Raw genomic sequence first — 10,529 nt, 5'->3', positions numbered from 1 at the left:
TCCAACTGACACTTAACATTTTCTCCATTTATTTAAAAACTTGTCTGAGAAGGGGTCCCTCGGCTTTACCAAACTGCCGATGGGGTCCATAACACAAAGGTTAAGAATACCTGGTTTAGGTGATGAGGCCTAAACAAGGCTGAGCAGAGGTTGGGTGTGGGGCTAGAGACCACAAGATTTGAGGTGAGAGAGTGAAGAATCACAGCCAAAGGTTTCAAACTGGTAATGCCCTTCACAGAAATGGGGATGTTCAGGAGAGGGAAGTGGCACTGGAGAAAGATAATGAACAATTTGGGATTCCGAAGGACCTTTAATTCAAGATGGCCAACAGGAAACAAAACGTCTCTGAGCAAACAGCCGCCTTTGCAGACGCTGAGCACCTTAGAAGGGTGGTTTGCCTGTGTTTGGACAGTGATCAGTGTTGAGCACTCAGCTTCTGCCACTTACAGTTCCTTGTTTAGAAATGTCTGAAGTGTCTGGTCACATAGTTTTGGGTACAGCACACTTTGCTGCCGACTCAGTGCTCAGGCTCACACCTTTGGAAGTGCTTTCTTTGGTTTCCCCTTGGCATGCCCGTTCTCTGCCTTATTTGTTTAAAGAGTCACTGGTGGGCTGCAAAATGGATTTCTCACTAGGTAGTATCACCCTCCCAAGCCTGGGGCCATTTTCCTGTTCAACCCTATGACTTGCCCTGATGTTAACAGACCTATTGCTCAGAAAAACCACTCAGCCTTCAGCTAAAACCAAGTTACAACAGCAACTTTCAACAACTGTCTACCAAGATGTTGAGTGGAACTGTTGTTCAGTCATGTCCCATTCTTCATGACCCCATCTGGGGTCTTCTTGGCAGGGATACTAGAGTGGTTTGCCATTTCCTTCTCTGGATCATTTTACAGATGAGGAAACTGAGGAAAACAGGACTAAGTGACTTGCCCAGGGTAACACAGATAGCTAGTGTCTGAGGCCAGACTTGACCTCCTGTCACCAGGCCCAGCACTCCATCCACTGGCCACTGAATGGAGTACCCACTGATAGTCACAGGTTCTTGGATGATGAGAATTGTAATCACATTAAATTAGCATTTATATCCCGCCCTTTAGTTCACAGATTTTGCCTTTGGGGACACCTGTAAGTGATGAGTGAGGAGGACTAGACTTCACTCTGATACTTATGGCCCATGTGACTTTAAACAGAGCCCATAGCCTCCCTGGTCCTCAGTTTCCTCACTTGTAACATCTGGAAGGGGCCTCTGAGGTCCCTTCCAAGCTCCAGATCTGAGCTCAATGATTCTATGACAGTTATCGCTCATTGTCCCCTGGATTGAGGGAAGTCCCTCACCTCTGCCATTCATATTCACTTGCTCCTGAACAGAATTAAAGGAAGTAAGCCCTCTGAACTTAGACAAGGCCATCCAACTATTCAGTCATTGGAAAAAGCTATTCAAACCCTTCTCTTCTGGTCTCTCGCCACTCCAGCTCCATCAGCTGAGGGCACTGTACAGAGGTCATTCATCATCAACTCCCTCTTCTCCCCTTTTCTTCATTTCAAAACCCCAATGTCAGTTTCCAAACCCTCTCCTTTGCCCCAGTCACTGATAATGAGGTGATCCTTTATGCCAAAGCCAATCCCTCCATAGCGCAATGCTGGGCCTGGAGTCAGGAAAGTCTGAATTCACATCGGGTCTCAAACACTTACTATGTGACCTTGGGCAAGTCATTTAACCTCTATCTGCCTCAGTTTCCTTAGCTATAAAATGAAAATAATAACTGCACCTACCTCCCAGGGCTGTTAGGATCAAATGAGATAAAATTGTAAAGCATTTAGCACAGTGCCTGGCATACTTACTAAATGCTTATTGTCTTCCCCTCCCCACTTGATCCTATCACCTTGCTGCCTTCTCCCCAAAATCATCTCATCTCTTTCTTTAATCTTCAACCTCTCCCAATCCTTCCGCTACTGCCTTGGAACATGCCCAAGTCTCTCCCATTCTTAAAATGCTTTCGCCTCAAACTATGGTACTATAACTCTTCTCCCTTTCTCAGTCAAACTCCTAGAAAAACTGTCTACATTCGATGTGTCCACTACTTTCCTTTTACTCATTCTTCAGCTTTTTGCAATCTGGCTTCTAATCTAATCACTGTGAAAAACTGGAATTGTTCTCACCAAACCTTTCACATAATCTGTGCTTTTAGTTTAACTTCTCATCTTTCCTCACCCCTCCTATCCAGACAGTTTTCAAATCTTGCCATTTCTACTTCCAGTCTTCTTGCATTTGATCCTGTCTCTCTATCCAGTTCAATTCAGTACAAATTTATTAAGCACTTCCTACTTTCCAGATACTGTGCTAAGTGCTGGGGATACAAAAAGGGACAGTCACTGCCCTCAAGAAGCTTCCAATCCAATTCCCATAGTTACTGCTATTTCAGTTCCTCATTACCTGCCAATATTATTGCAAAAGCCTAAATTGTGTCTCAGTCTCAGCCCATACTATATACATTGCTGCCAGAGTGATCTTCCTTAAGAGAGCTGACTGTATGACTCCCCTTCTCAGCCATCTCCAGTGATTCCAGTTATCTCTAGGATCAAATATAAACTCATCTTTTTAGCTTTTGAAGCCTTTCTCAATGGCCCTGCTTTCTTCCCAGTTTCAGTGGACATTACTGCCCCTACTTTATTCTGCAGTCCAACCAAACTGACCTCTCTGCACCCCACGCATGACACAAGCCATGAGCTGGCTGGTGGTGCCATGGGTGGAGATCCAGAGTCCTGAAGACCAGAATTCAAATGTGACCTCTAACAATTACCAGCTGTGTGACCCTGAGCAACCTCAGCTCCCTTAACTGTAAAGTGGGGATAATAAGCAGCACCGACTCACAGGGTTGTTGTTAGGATCAAATGAGACACTTCTACAGCCCTTAAACACAGTGCCTAGCACACAGTAGGCACCGTATAAATGCTTATTCTCTCCCTATGCCTGTGACCTGGCCATCTGCCATGCCTAGAATGTATTCTTTCCTCGCCTCCTCACAAGGAGACGCTCAAACTTGTGTGGTCATGCCCTCTCCCCAAACCTGCATTTTGTACTTAGTTGTATTCTCTGTAAACTCATATGTTTACATATAAACATGTTGTTTCCTCCATTAGAATGTAAGTTCTGTGAGAGCAGGGATTCTTTCATTCTTACTATTTGAATCCCTTGTTCCTGGCACTAGGATTAGAAATAGCAGCAGCAGCAATAAACGTTTTTACTGCCATAGAGTATCATACCCTTACCTGTGGGTACCCTGCCCAAAGGAATGTAAATTTTGGTCAATGAAACCTCACAAGATATCATGGGATTTACAAACTAGATTTTTTTTTCTTAAAGACCGTGCCTTAAACCAGAGTTGGGAAACCCGAAGCCTCAAAGCCACATGTGGTCTTCTAGGTCCTCAGGTATGGCTTTTTGAGTAAGTCCAATTTTCCTGAACAAATCCTTTTATTAAGGGGATTTGTTCTGTGAAGGTTGGGGGAGAGACCTCAGGTTCCCCACCCCTGCTTAAACCCAAATCACTATGGCTCTCATTGATTGGCCAACCACGGGTCTCTGGCCAAGGCCCACTTGGTCATTGTTTGGGCTCTGATTGGCCCAGAGTGAATATAAATAGCAATTGTTTCTGCTTTGGGCAGAAACCCTGAGTGACTTTCCCTCCCAGACTGATTGTTTGGGGGTGAGGGGGGCGCGCTAGGTGAAAGAGACCATTTTTCTGCCTCATTTCTTATCTAGCCTCAGTCAAACTGAGATAGATGCTTAAAAGAAGGACTGATGTTAGTCCATACTTTATTGTGTAGCAAATATGTGTATGTATGTAGATAGAGATATAAAACAGCTAGCATTTTTGTAGCATTCTAAAGTTATAAGTCATTTTACAAATATCTCATTTGAGCCTCACAAAAATCCTGGGAAACATTGTGTTCTTATCTCCATTTTACAATTAAGGAAACTGAGGCAGGGAGTTGGCAAAATGATTTGCCCAGGGTAACACAACTGGTAAATGCCTGAGGCAGGGGTTCAGATTGGCTCTTCCTGACCCCAACAATGATAAAGTAAGGGACATTTCACTTTGGAGCCTGGTGTTTGTAATTCAAGCTTTAGCTGTTTTTCTCTTCTGTAGAGGTGATGTCAGGACCCACATTTCTGTAGCTCTCCCTAACCTCTACTGATGGCAGTTTCTTTGATTTGGGGCGTGCAGTGTTTCCTTTGCTAATATAAGTCACCTACAGTGGCCCCCAAATTCCAGCGTGCCCTGGTGAGGAGTTTCTTTCCTCTGGCACCATTGGCCCTCTGCCAGCAGAGATCACTGTTTATCATTGGGCTCAGACCTGAAGTCTTTCCAGTTTGGCAGGACTTGATAATACATACATATGCTGCCACCTGTCCCCTCAGCAGCTCTCCATGGAGCACCCTCCGGAGGTCTTCCTCTAGTCAGGGGAGTGGTTTCACCATGCCAACACTGTCCAGTACAAGCTGGCTGGATGCCCTTTCCCTAGTGATGACTTTGGCTCCCTTGGACACAGCAGAAATTATCCATCAAAGTCTTAGTGAAGTGGTTGAACCAGATGGGAAGATGTTCCGGGTGTGGTCACCCCACAGGCCAAACCAGCTTTGTTTTTTCACCTCCTGATATGTGACTCTGGAGCTGTAACCTCTCCTTGCTATGTTAGATAGAGATAAGGGCCGATCCTCTGATTTTACTGCCACAGGGAACTTCCAGGAGAGCAAACCCTTCTACAGGTGAGTGCCTTTTCTGCCACTTACAGCCTTAGTGAACTGGAGCGATGTCAAGCTCACTGCTGGCCTGTGAGCCTCCTGAGGGAGCCCAGAATAATGAAAATGTCACTGGAAAATGTTTAACAGAAGTCATAAAAAAATGCAGTACCACCGAGATAATGTTACTAGTGGTTTTCTAAGAGCTTAAGTGACTCACTCAGGGTCACAGAGCCAAAGCAGAGGAAGGCTTCTGGTCTGAAGCCAGCCTTGTATCCACTGTGTCCCGTGGTCACATTTAGATTATTAGAAGGCATTTTGTATTTTTTCATTTTAAGTTACATTGTCGCCTCTTCTTTTCCCTTCCCTGTTAACAAAGAAAAACATTTCAGCATAACCCGCCCACACAATTCCCAACTCACACGACATTTGCTCCATTTCCCCTGCCCCACCTTTCTACCCAAAGGAAGAAGGAATGTTTTCTCATCATCAGTTTCCAGACTGAACTTGTCAAGTCACAGCTAGGGTTTATTAAGTGCCTGTCAGGCACTGTGCTAAGTTCTGGGAGTACAAAAAAGTCAAAGAGCAAGACACATTCATTCTCTCAAGGATCTTACAGTCTTACAGGGGAGAGACAACACGAGAACAAGATCTAGACAGAGTAGAATGGGTGTCATCCCAGGGGGAAGGAAGGAGGACCTGGAGAAGCTTTTTATAAAACGTAGAACTTTACTTGGGGCTGGAAGGAAGTCAGGAGGCAGAGATGAGGAAGGGAAGAGTTTTGGGTGTAGAGAACAGCCAGAGAAAAATGCCCAGTCAGGAGATGGAAGTAAGTAAGGAGATGGAATAACAGCCAGGAAGCCACTATCACTGCATCTTAGGTATAAGCCTGGAAAAGTAGGTGGGAGCCAGGTTAAGAAGGGGCATTGAACGCCAAGTAGAGGATTTTATACTTGGTCCTAAAGGAGTCACTGTGGTTGATTGGATAAATGGATGATATGGTTCAGACCTGTGCTTTAAGACTTAAGATCAATTTGATAGCTGAGTGGAAGAGGGTTTGGAGCCTGGAAGACCAACTAGCAGGCATGAGGTGATAAGGACACGTGACGGGCAAGGGAAGCCCCTCTGGGAGGAATAAGATTATACAAACCAAGGCCCCAACTCAACATGACCTTTCTATTACCCTGAGCTGTTTGGGAACAGGGATCCTGAGAACCTGAGGGCTGCTCCTCTCCTGGGACCCTGGCCACGTCCTTGAGAAAAGATGGCCCAACTCCTGGAACCAGCCATTCCAAGGAAACATCACTCTTGGGGGGGCCTTGGAGGGATTGACCATCCCAAGCTTCACACAAGATACAATGCTTGCTAAAAACACCTGGCACAGGGTGGCTAGGTGGCATCAGGATTGGAGAAGACTTTGCAGAGAAGGAAGTAGGGTGGATTCTTCAAGCCAATTGGCCAATGAGCTTAATTTCTATTTCTAGCCAAACAACAACTCCAAAAGAAGCTGAGTAATCCTTCATGATAACACCAAGGGCACAAAGCAAAGCTCCCTTCCCATGGCAGCATAGGCGTGCTTAGTAGAGAAAGCCAGGAGATGAGGGAGAAGCATCTTCTGAGTTATGGCAACCATGAGGATGCAGAGTCAGCAGTGGCTGCCAGGCCAAGCCAGGAGCTGGAGGACCTGGGATAACCACGAGCCTGCTAAGAGGTAGCAGAGGTGGCCAGGAGACTGGCAGGCCCTGTACACAGAAGTGAGAAGGCAGAGAGCAGAGGGTTCTGGAACCCCCCCAACAGGGTGTACATCAGGCTCTGGCTTGAGTAGTTGCAGCGACCCCTGGATAACCAGGCTAGTCTCTCACCTGTTTGTGATCTGTTCTCAAAAAGCCTCTTTTTGAAAGAATTGAAACAGACACTGAGTCTGCTGTAGAGACGATCCACCATGGATGACGATGTGTAAATGGAAAATAGGAACCACACTGAGCTTGCAAACACTTCTTCCTGGGACTCAAGTACAAATACTGGTGGAGTTTTGAGAATGTAAAACTGTATCGAAATGATTTCTGTGCTATTGCTGACTTCCTTCCTGCCCTGGGCTCCCAAATCCTGCATCTTTCATGTTGCCAATCCTTCCTCCTCTGGGGGATGGGAATGGAAGTGGTCCTGCTTTCAGACTCTTCCGACTCATTGCTGGAGCTTAGCAGCTTCCTTTCTGGCCCTGTTGATTAAGAAGCTACACCTTGAACTGACAACCTGAGCTTGACCCTGGTACTACATCCTCCCTTTCACAGCCAAGCTCAGGAAAAAAAAAAAAAGCTTCTCTACTTGGTACTTTGCCCACATGTCCTCACACCCCATGTCCTCAAAGGCCCCTAGCAATCTGGCTTCCAGCCAATCTGCTTCACTTTCTCCACTGTCACCAAAGATCTTAGCTGCTAACACCTTGTCATGTCTTGGTCATGTCATGCCATTTCTCGGTCTTCATCATCTTTGACCTCTCTGCAGCTTTTGGCAGGATGACATGCCCTGGTGTTAAGGCTGCTTCTTTAAGATTCTCTCCATGTCCAGCCTTTCCTCCTCAATCTCTACGATATCATTACCCCTATCAAGGAACCTATCAAGTGTGATCTATCAAGCACCTACTCTGTGCCAGACTCTGGGGAAACACAAACAAAACCTAAAACTATCCCTTGCCTTTTAATGGAGGAGACAACAAATAGACATATAAATCTATACAGAAGAATTATAAAGTGAATAAGTATAAACATATACAAAGTAGTTCCATACAAGGTGATTTTGGAGGGAAGACCTGAGTAGCTGGTGGGGATCAAGAAAGTCTTTGTGCCCAGTGAATTGGAAAGGGTCTCAGCAGTCCAACTCTGGCCTTCTGAGAAAAGATATAGATATTCCAGAGGGGCTCAATAAATCCTTGTCAAATGGAATTTCATGATACTTGAACAGCAATGAAACACTCATGCTCAGATTCCCACCCTATAGAACACAACAGTGGTTTGTGAAGTTCACCAAGAGAGGCAGGGGAAAAACGCTGCAGAATCATAGCATTACAAGGGGCTTCCTTCAAAGTTTCAGAGGAGGCCATCCCCTCCACCAACACAGATTATGAACGCCGCCCCCAAAAAAAAACCCAAACAGCTAGATGGCCTTTGAAATCGCCCTGCAGCCAACCTGGGACTCAGCTGTTCCACCCTCAGCTCAACTGATTTGTTATTGTGTCTATATTCTCATTTTTCCTTGAAACTTAATCCAAATTAAATTTCCTCAAATTCAGTCCAAAACCAGACTTGATTTCTTGGCCTCTCATGATTTTATTCTGCATAATCTCCCAAAATTCTCATGTAGTACATTACATATGGGACCTGGAGTCAGGTGGACCTTTGCTCAGATCCCACCCCAGACACTTACTGACTATGTCACTCTGGGCAAGTCATTTTTCCTCTCTGAGTCTTAGTTTCTTCATCTGTAAAACGGGGAAAACAATGGCAACTACCTCACAGAGTTGTTATAAGGATAAGGAAGGAGCTCATCTAGACAAAACTCTTAGCAAACCTAGAAATACTCTCTAATTTACATATGGGGTTGAAGAGATCCTCCAGTCTCCTCTTCTTTTTTGTATAAGGAAATTGCATGTTTATCCAGTTCTTAATTAACAAAGGACTATTTTTAAAACACCATGTTAATGTTGACTTTTCTGAGCCTCAGTTTCCTCAGCTGTAGAATGAAGGCCCTGAATGTATTTACTTCTCTGGGCCCAGCTCTGACATCCTGTCCTCTTTGGGTGTATTGGATTAAGAGATTAGATTCAATTTTCTTCCATTTAAGTCTACTTCAAAGAAAAATGAAGTGAACTAGGAAAACAACGAACAATAATTACGATCATATAAATAGAACAGTAGTAACAATAGAAATAGAACTGAATGCCATGAAATCCCAATGACAGCGCTCAGCTCTCAAGATCTACAGGAAGACATCTCTCACCCTTTCTCAAGGCAGCAGGCTCCAGGTGTGGGAAGGGGAGATGAAGACTGCAAAGGGAGGAGGGTTTTAAAGGACAGCCCCCAAGAGCTCACCCACCCACATGGGCAATATCATGGCATCATTGCAGGGTAGGCAGGGCCACCTCAGGAGACCTGCCTCTGGTGCCTCATTGTGATAGGAAGAAAGATACAAGGTTAAGTCAGACTAGTAAGAGCTGTGTCAGCCAGGTCTTACCCAGACAGAAAAAGTGGGGTTGGTGACTAGCTGTCTGCTACGTCCAAGGACCAGCACTGGCTGGGTTGGGGGGGTTTTCCACATGGTGATCACATTTTCTCAATTCCCATAGACTTTTGACTAAATTAGAGAGGGATTGGGGGGAGGAGTCAAGATGGCAGAGTAGAAACAGGACTTCTTCGGGCTCCAGCTTTCACCTCCCCCAATTCATATAAAAGGTGACTCTGAACAAACTTTGGAGCTACAGAACCCACAAAATGACACAGAGAAGCTAACATTCCTCTGAGGACAGCCCAGCAGGCCAGCAGGAATAAGCTAGCACAGCACTCTGGGAGCCAAACCCAGCCCAGCCCCGCCTCACCCAAGCAAGCCAGAGGTTTTAGCCCCAGGGAAGGCCTGACCAACCACTGGCTGGAGGGACTTCAGTTCACCAGCAGCTGTAGCGTTTTCCAGAATTATCAACATGTAGATGCAAAGGACAAAGTGAAAGGTCAGTGCAGTGTGGACTTTAGGATCCAGTAGTTGGGAGTGCAGTCGGCTTCTCGCCTGGTGAGGAGCTGCGGCTGTGCAGGAGCCCCCACGTGGCAGCTTCAGCTCCTGGCCTGCAGAGAGTAGGGGGATCAAGCACCAGTCTGAGGGGTAATTGCTCTTGCTTTAACCTGCTTGGATCTGAGCTGCCGTCTAGGGTGGAGGTCCTGGGGTGTGCAACCATCGTGCCAGAGTGTGTGGAGGCCTCAGAGAGGGTACCCATCTAATACCTCTGACAGCTGAGAAAACCCCAGCATTTGGGATGAAAGCTCCCCTTTCTTGTGGCAGAATCCTGCTGTGGCAAAAAGCCCAGGGGTCAAGTGACTGAGGGGCAACATGACCAGGCAAAGGAAACAAAGCAGACAGAAGATTCCAATATTAGACTTCTATTTTGGGGACAAAAAGGAGCAAAGCATGAAACAGGAGGAAGACAGTGAAGTCAGAACTTCTGCAACAAAAGCTTCAAAGGAAAATACAAGCTGGTTATAGGCCATAGAGGACCTTAAGAAGCAGATAAGAGAAGTAAAGGAAAAACTATGAAGAGAAATGAGAACGATGCAAGAAAATTATGAAATGAGAGTCAACAGCCTGACTGAGGAAAATCACACCTTAAAAAATAGACTAACTCAAATGGCAAAAGAGGCTCAAAAAGGCAATGAGGAGAAGAATGCCTTAAAAAGCCAAATTTGCCAGATGGAAAAAGAAGCTCAAAAGCTCACTGAGGAGAATCATTGCTTCAGAATTAGATTGGAGCATATAGAAGCTAGTGACTTTATGAGAAATCAAGATGCTGTTAAACAGATCCAAAAAAATTAAAGAATAGAAGGCAATGTGAAATATCTCATGGGAAAAACCACTGACCTGGAAAATAGATCCAGGAGAGATAATCTAAAAATTATTGAACTACCTGAAAGCCATGATCAAAGAAAAAACCTAGAAATCATCCTCCAAGAAATTCTCAAGGAAAACTGCCCTGATGTTTTAGAACCAGAGGGCAAAATAGAGGTTGAAAGAATCCACCTAT

Source organism: Petaurus breviceps, unplaced genomic scaffold, assembly GCF_028583685.1.
Source record: "Petaurus breviceps papuanus isolate PSGF00001 unplaced genomic scaffold, PetGlider_PUasm1.0 173, whole genome shotgun sequence".
In the NCBI taxonomy this organism is placed as follows: domain Eukaryota; kingdom Metazoa; phylum Chordata; class Mammalia; order Diprotodontia; family Petauridae; genus Petaurus; species Petaurus breviceps.
This window is presented reverse-complemented; position numbering follows the sequence as displayed.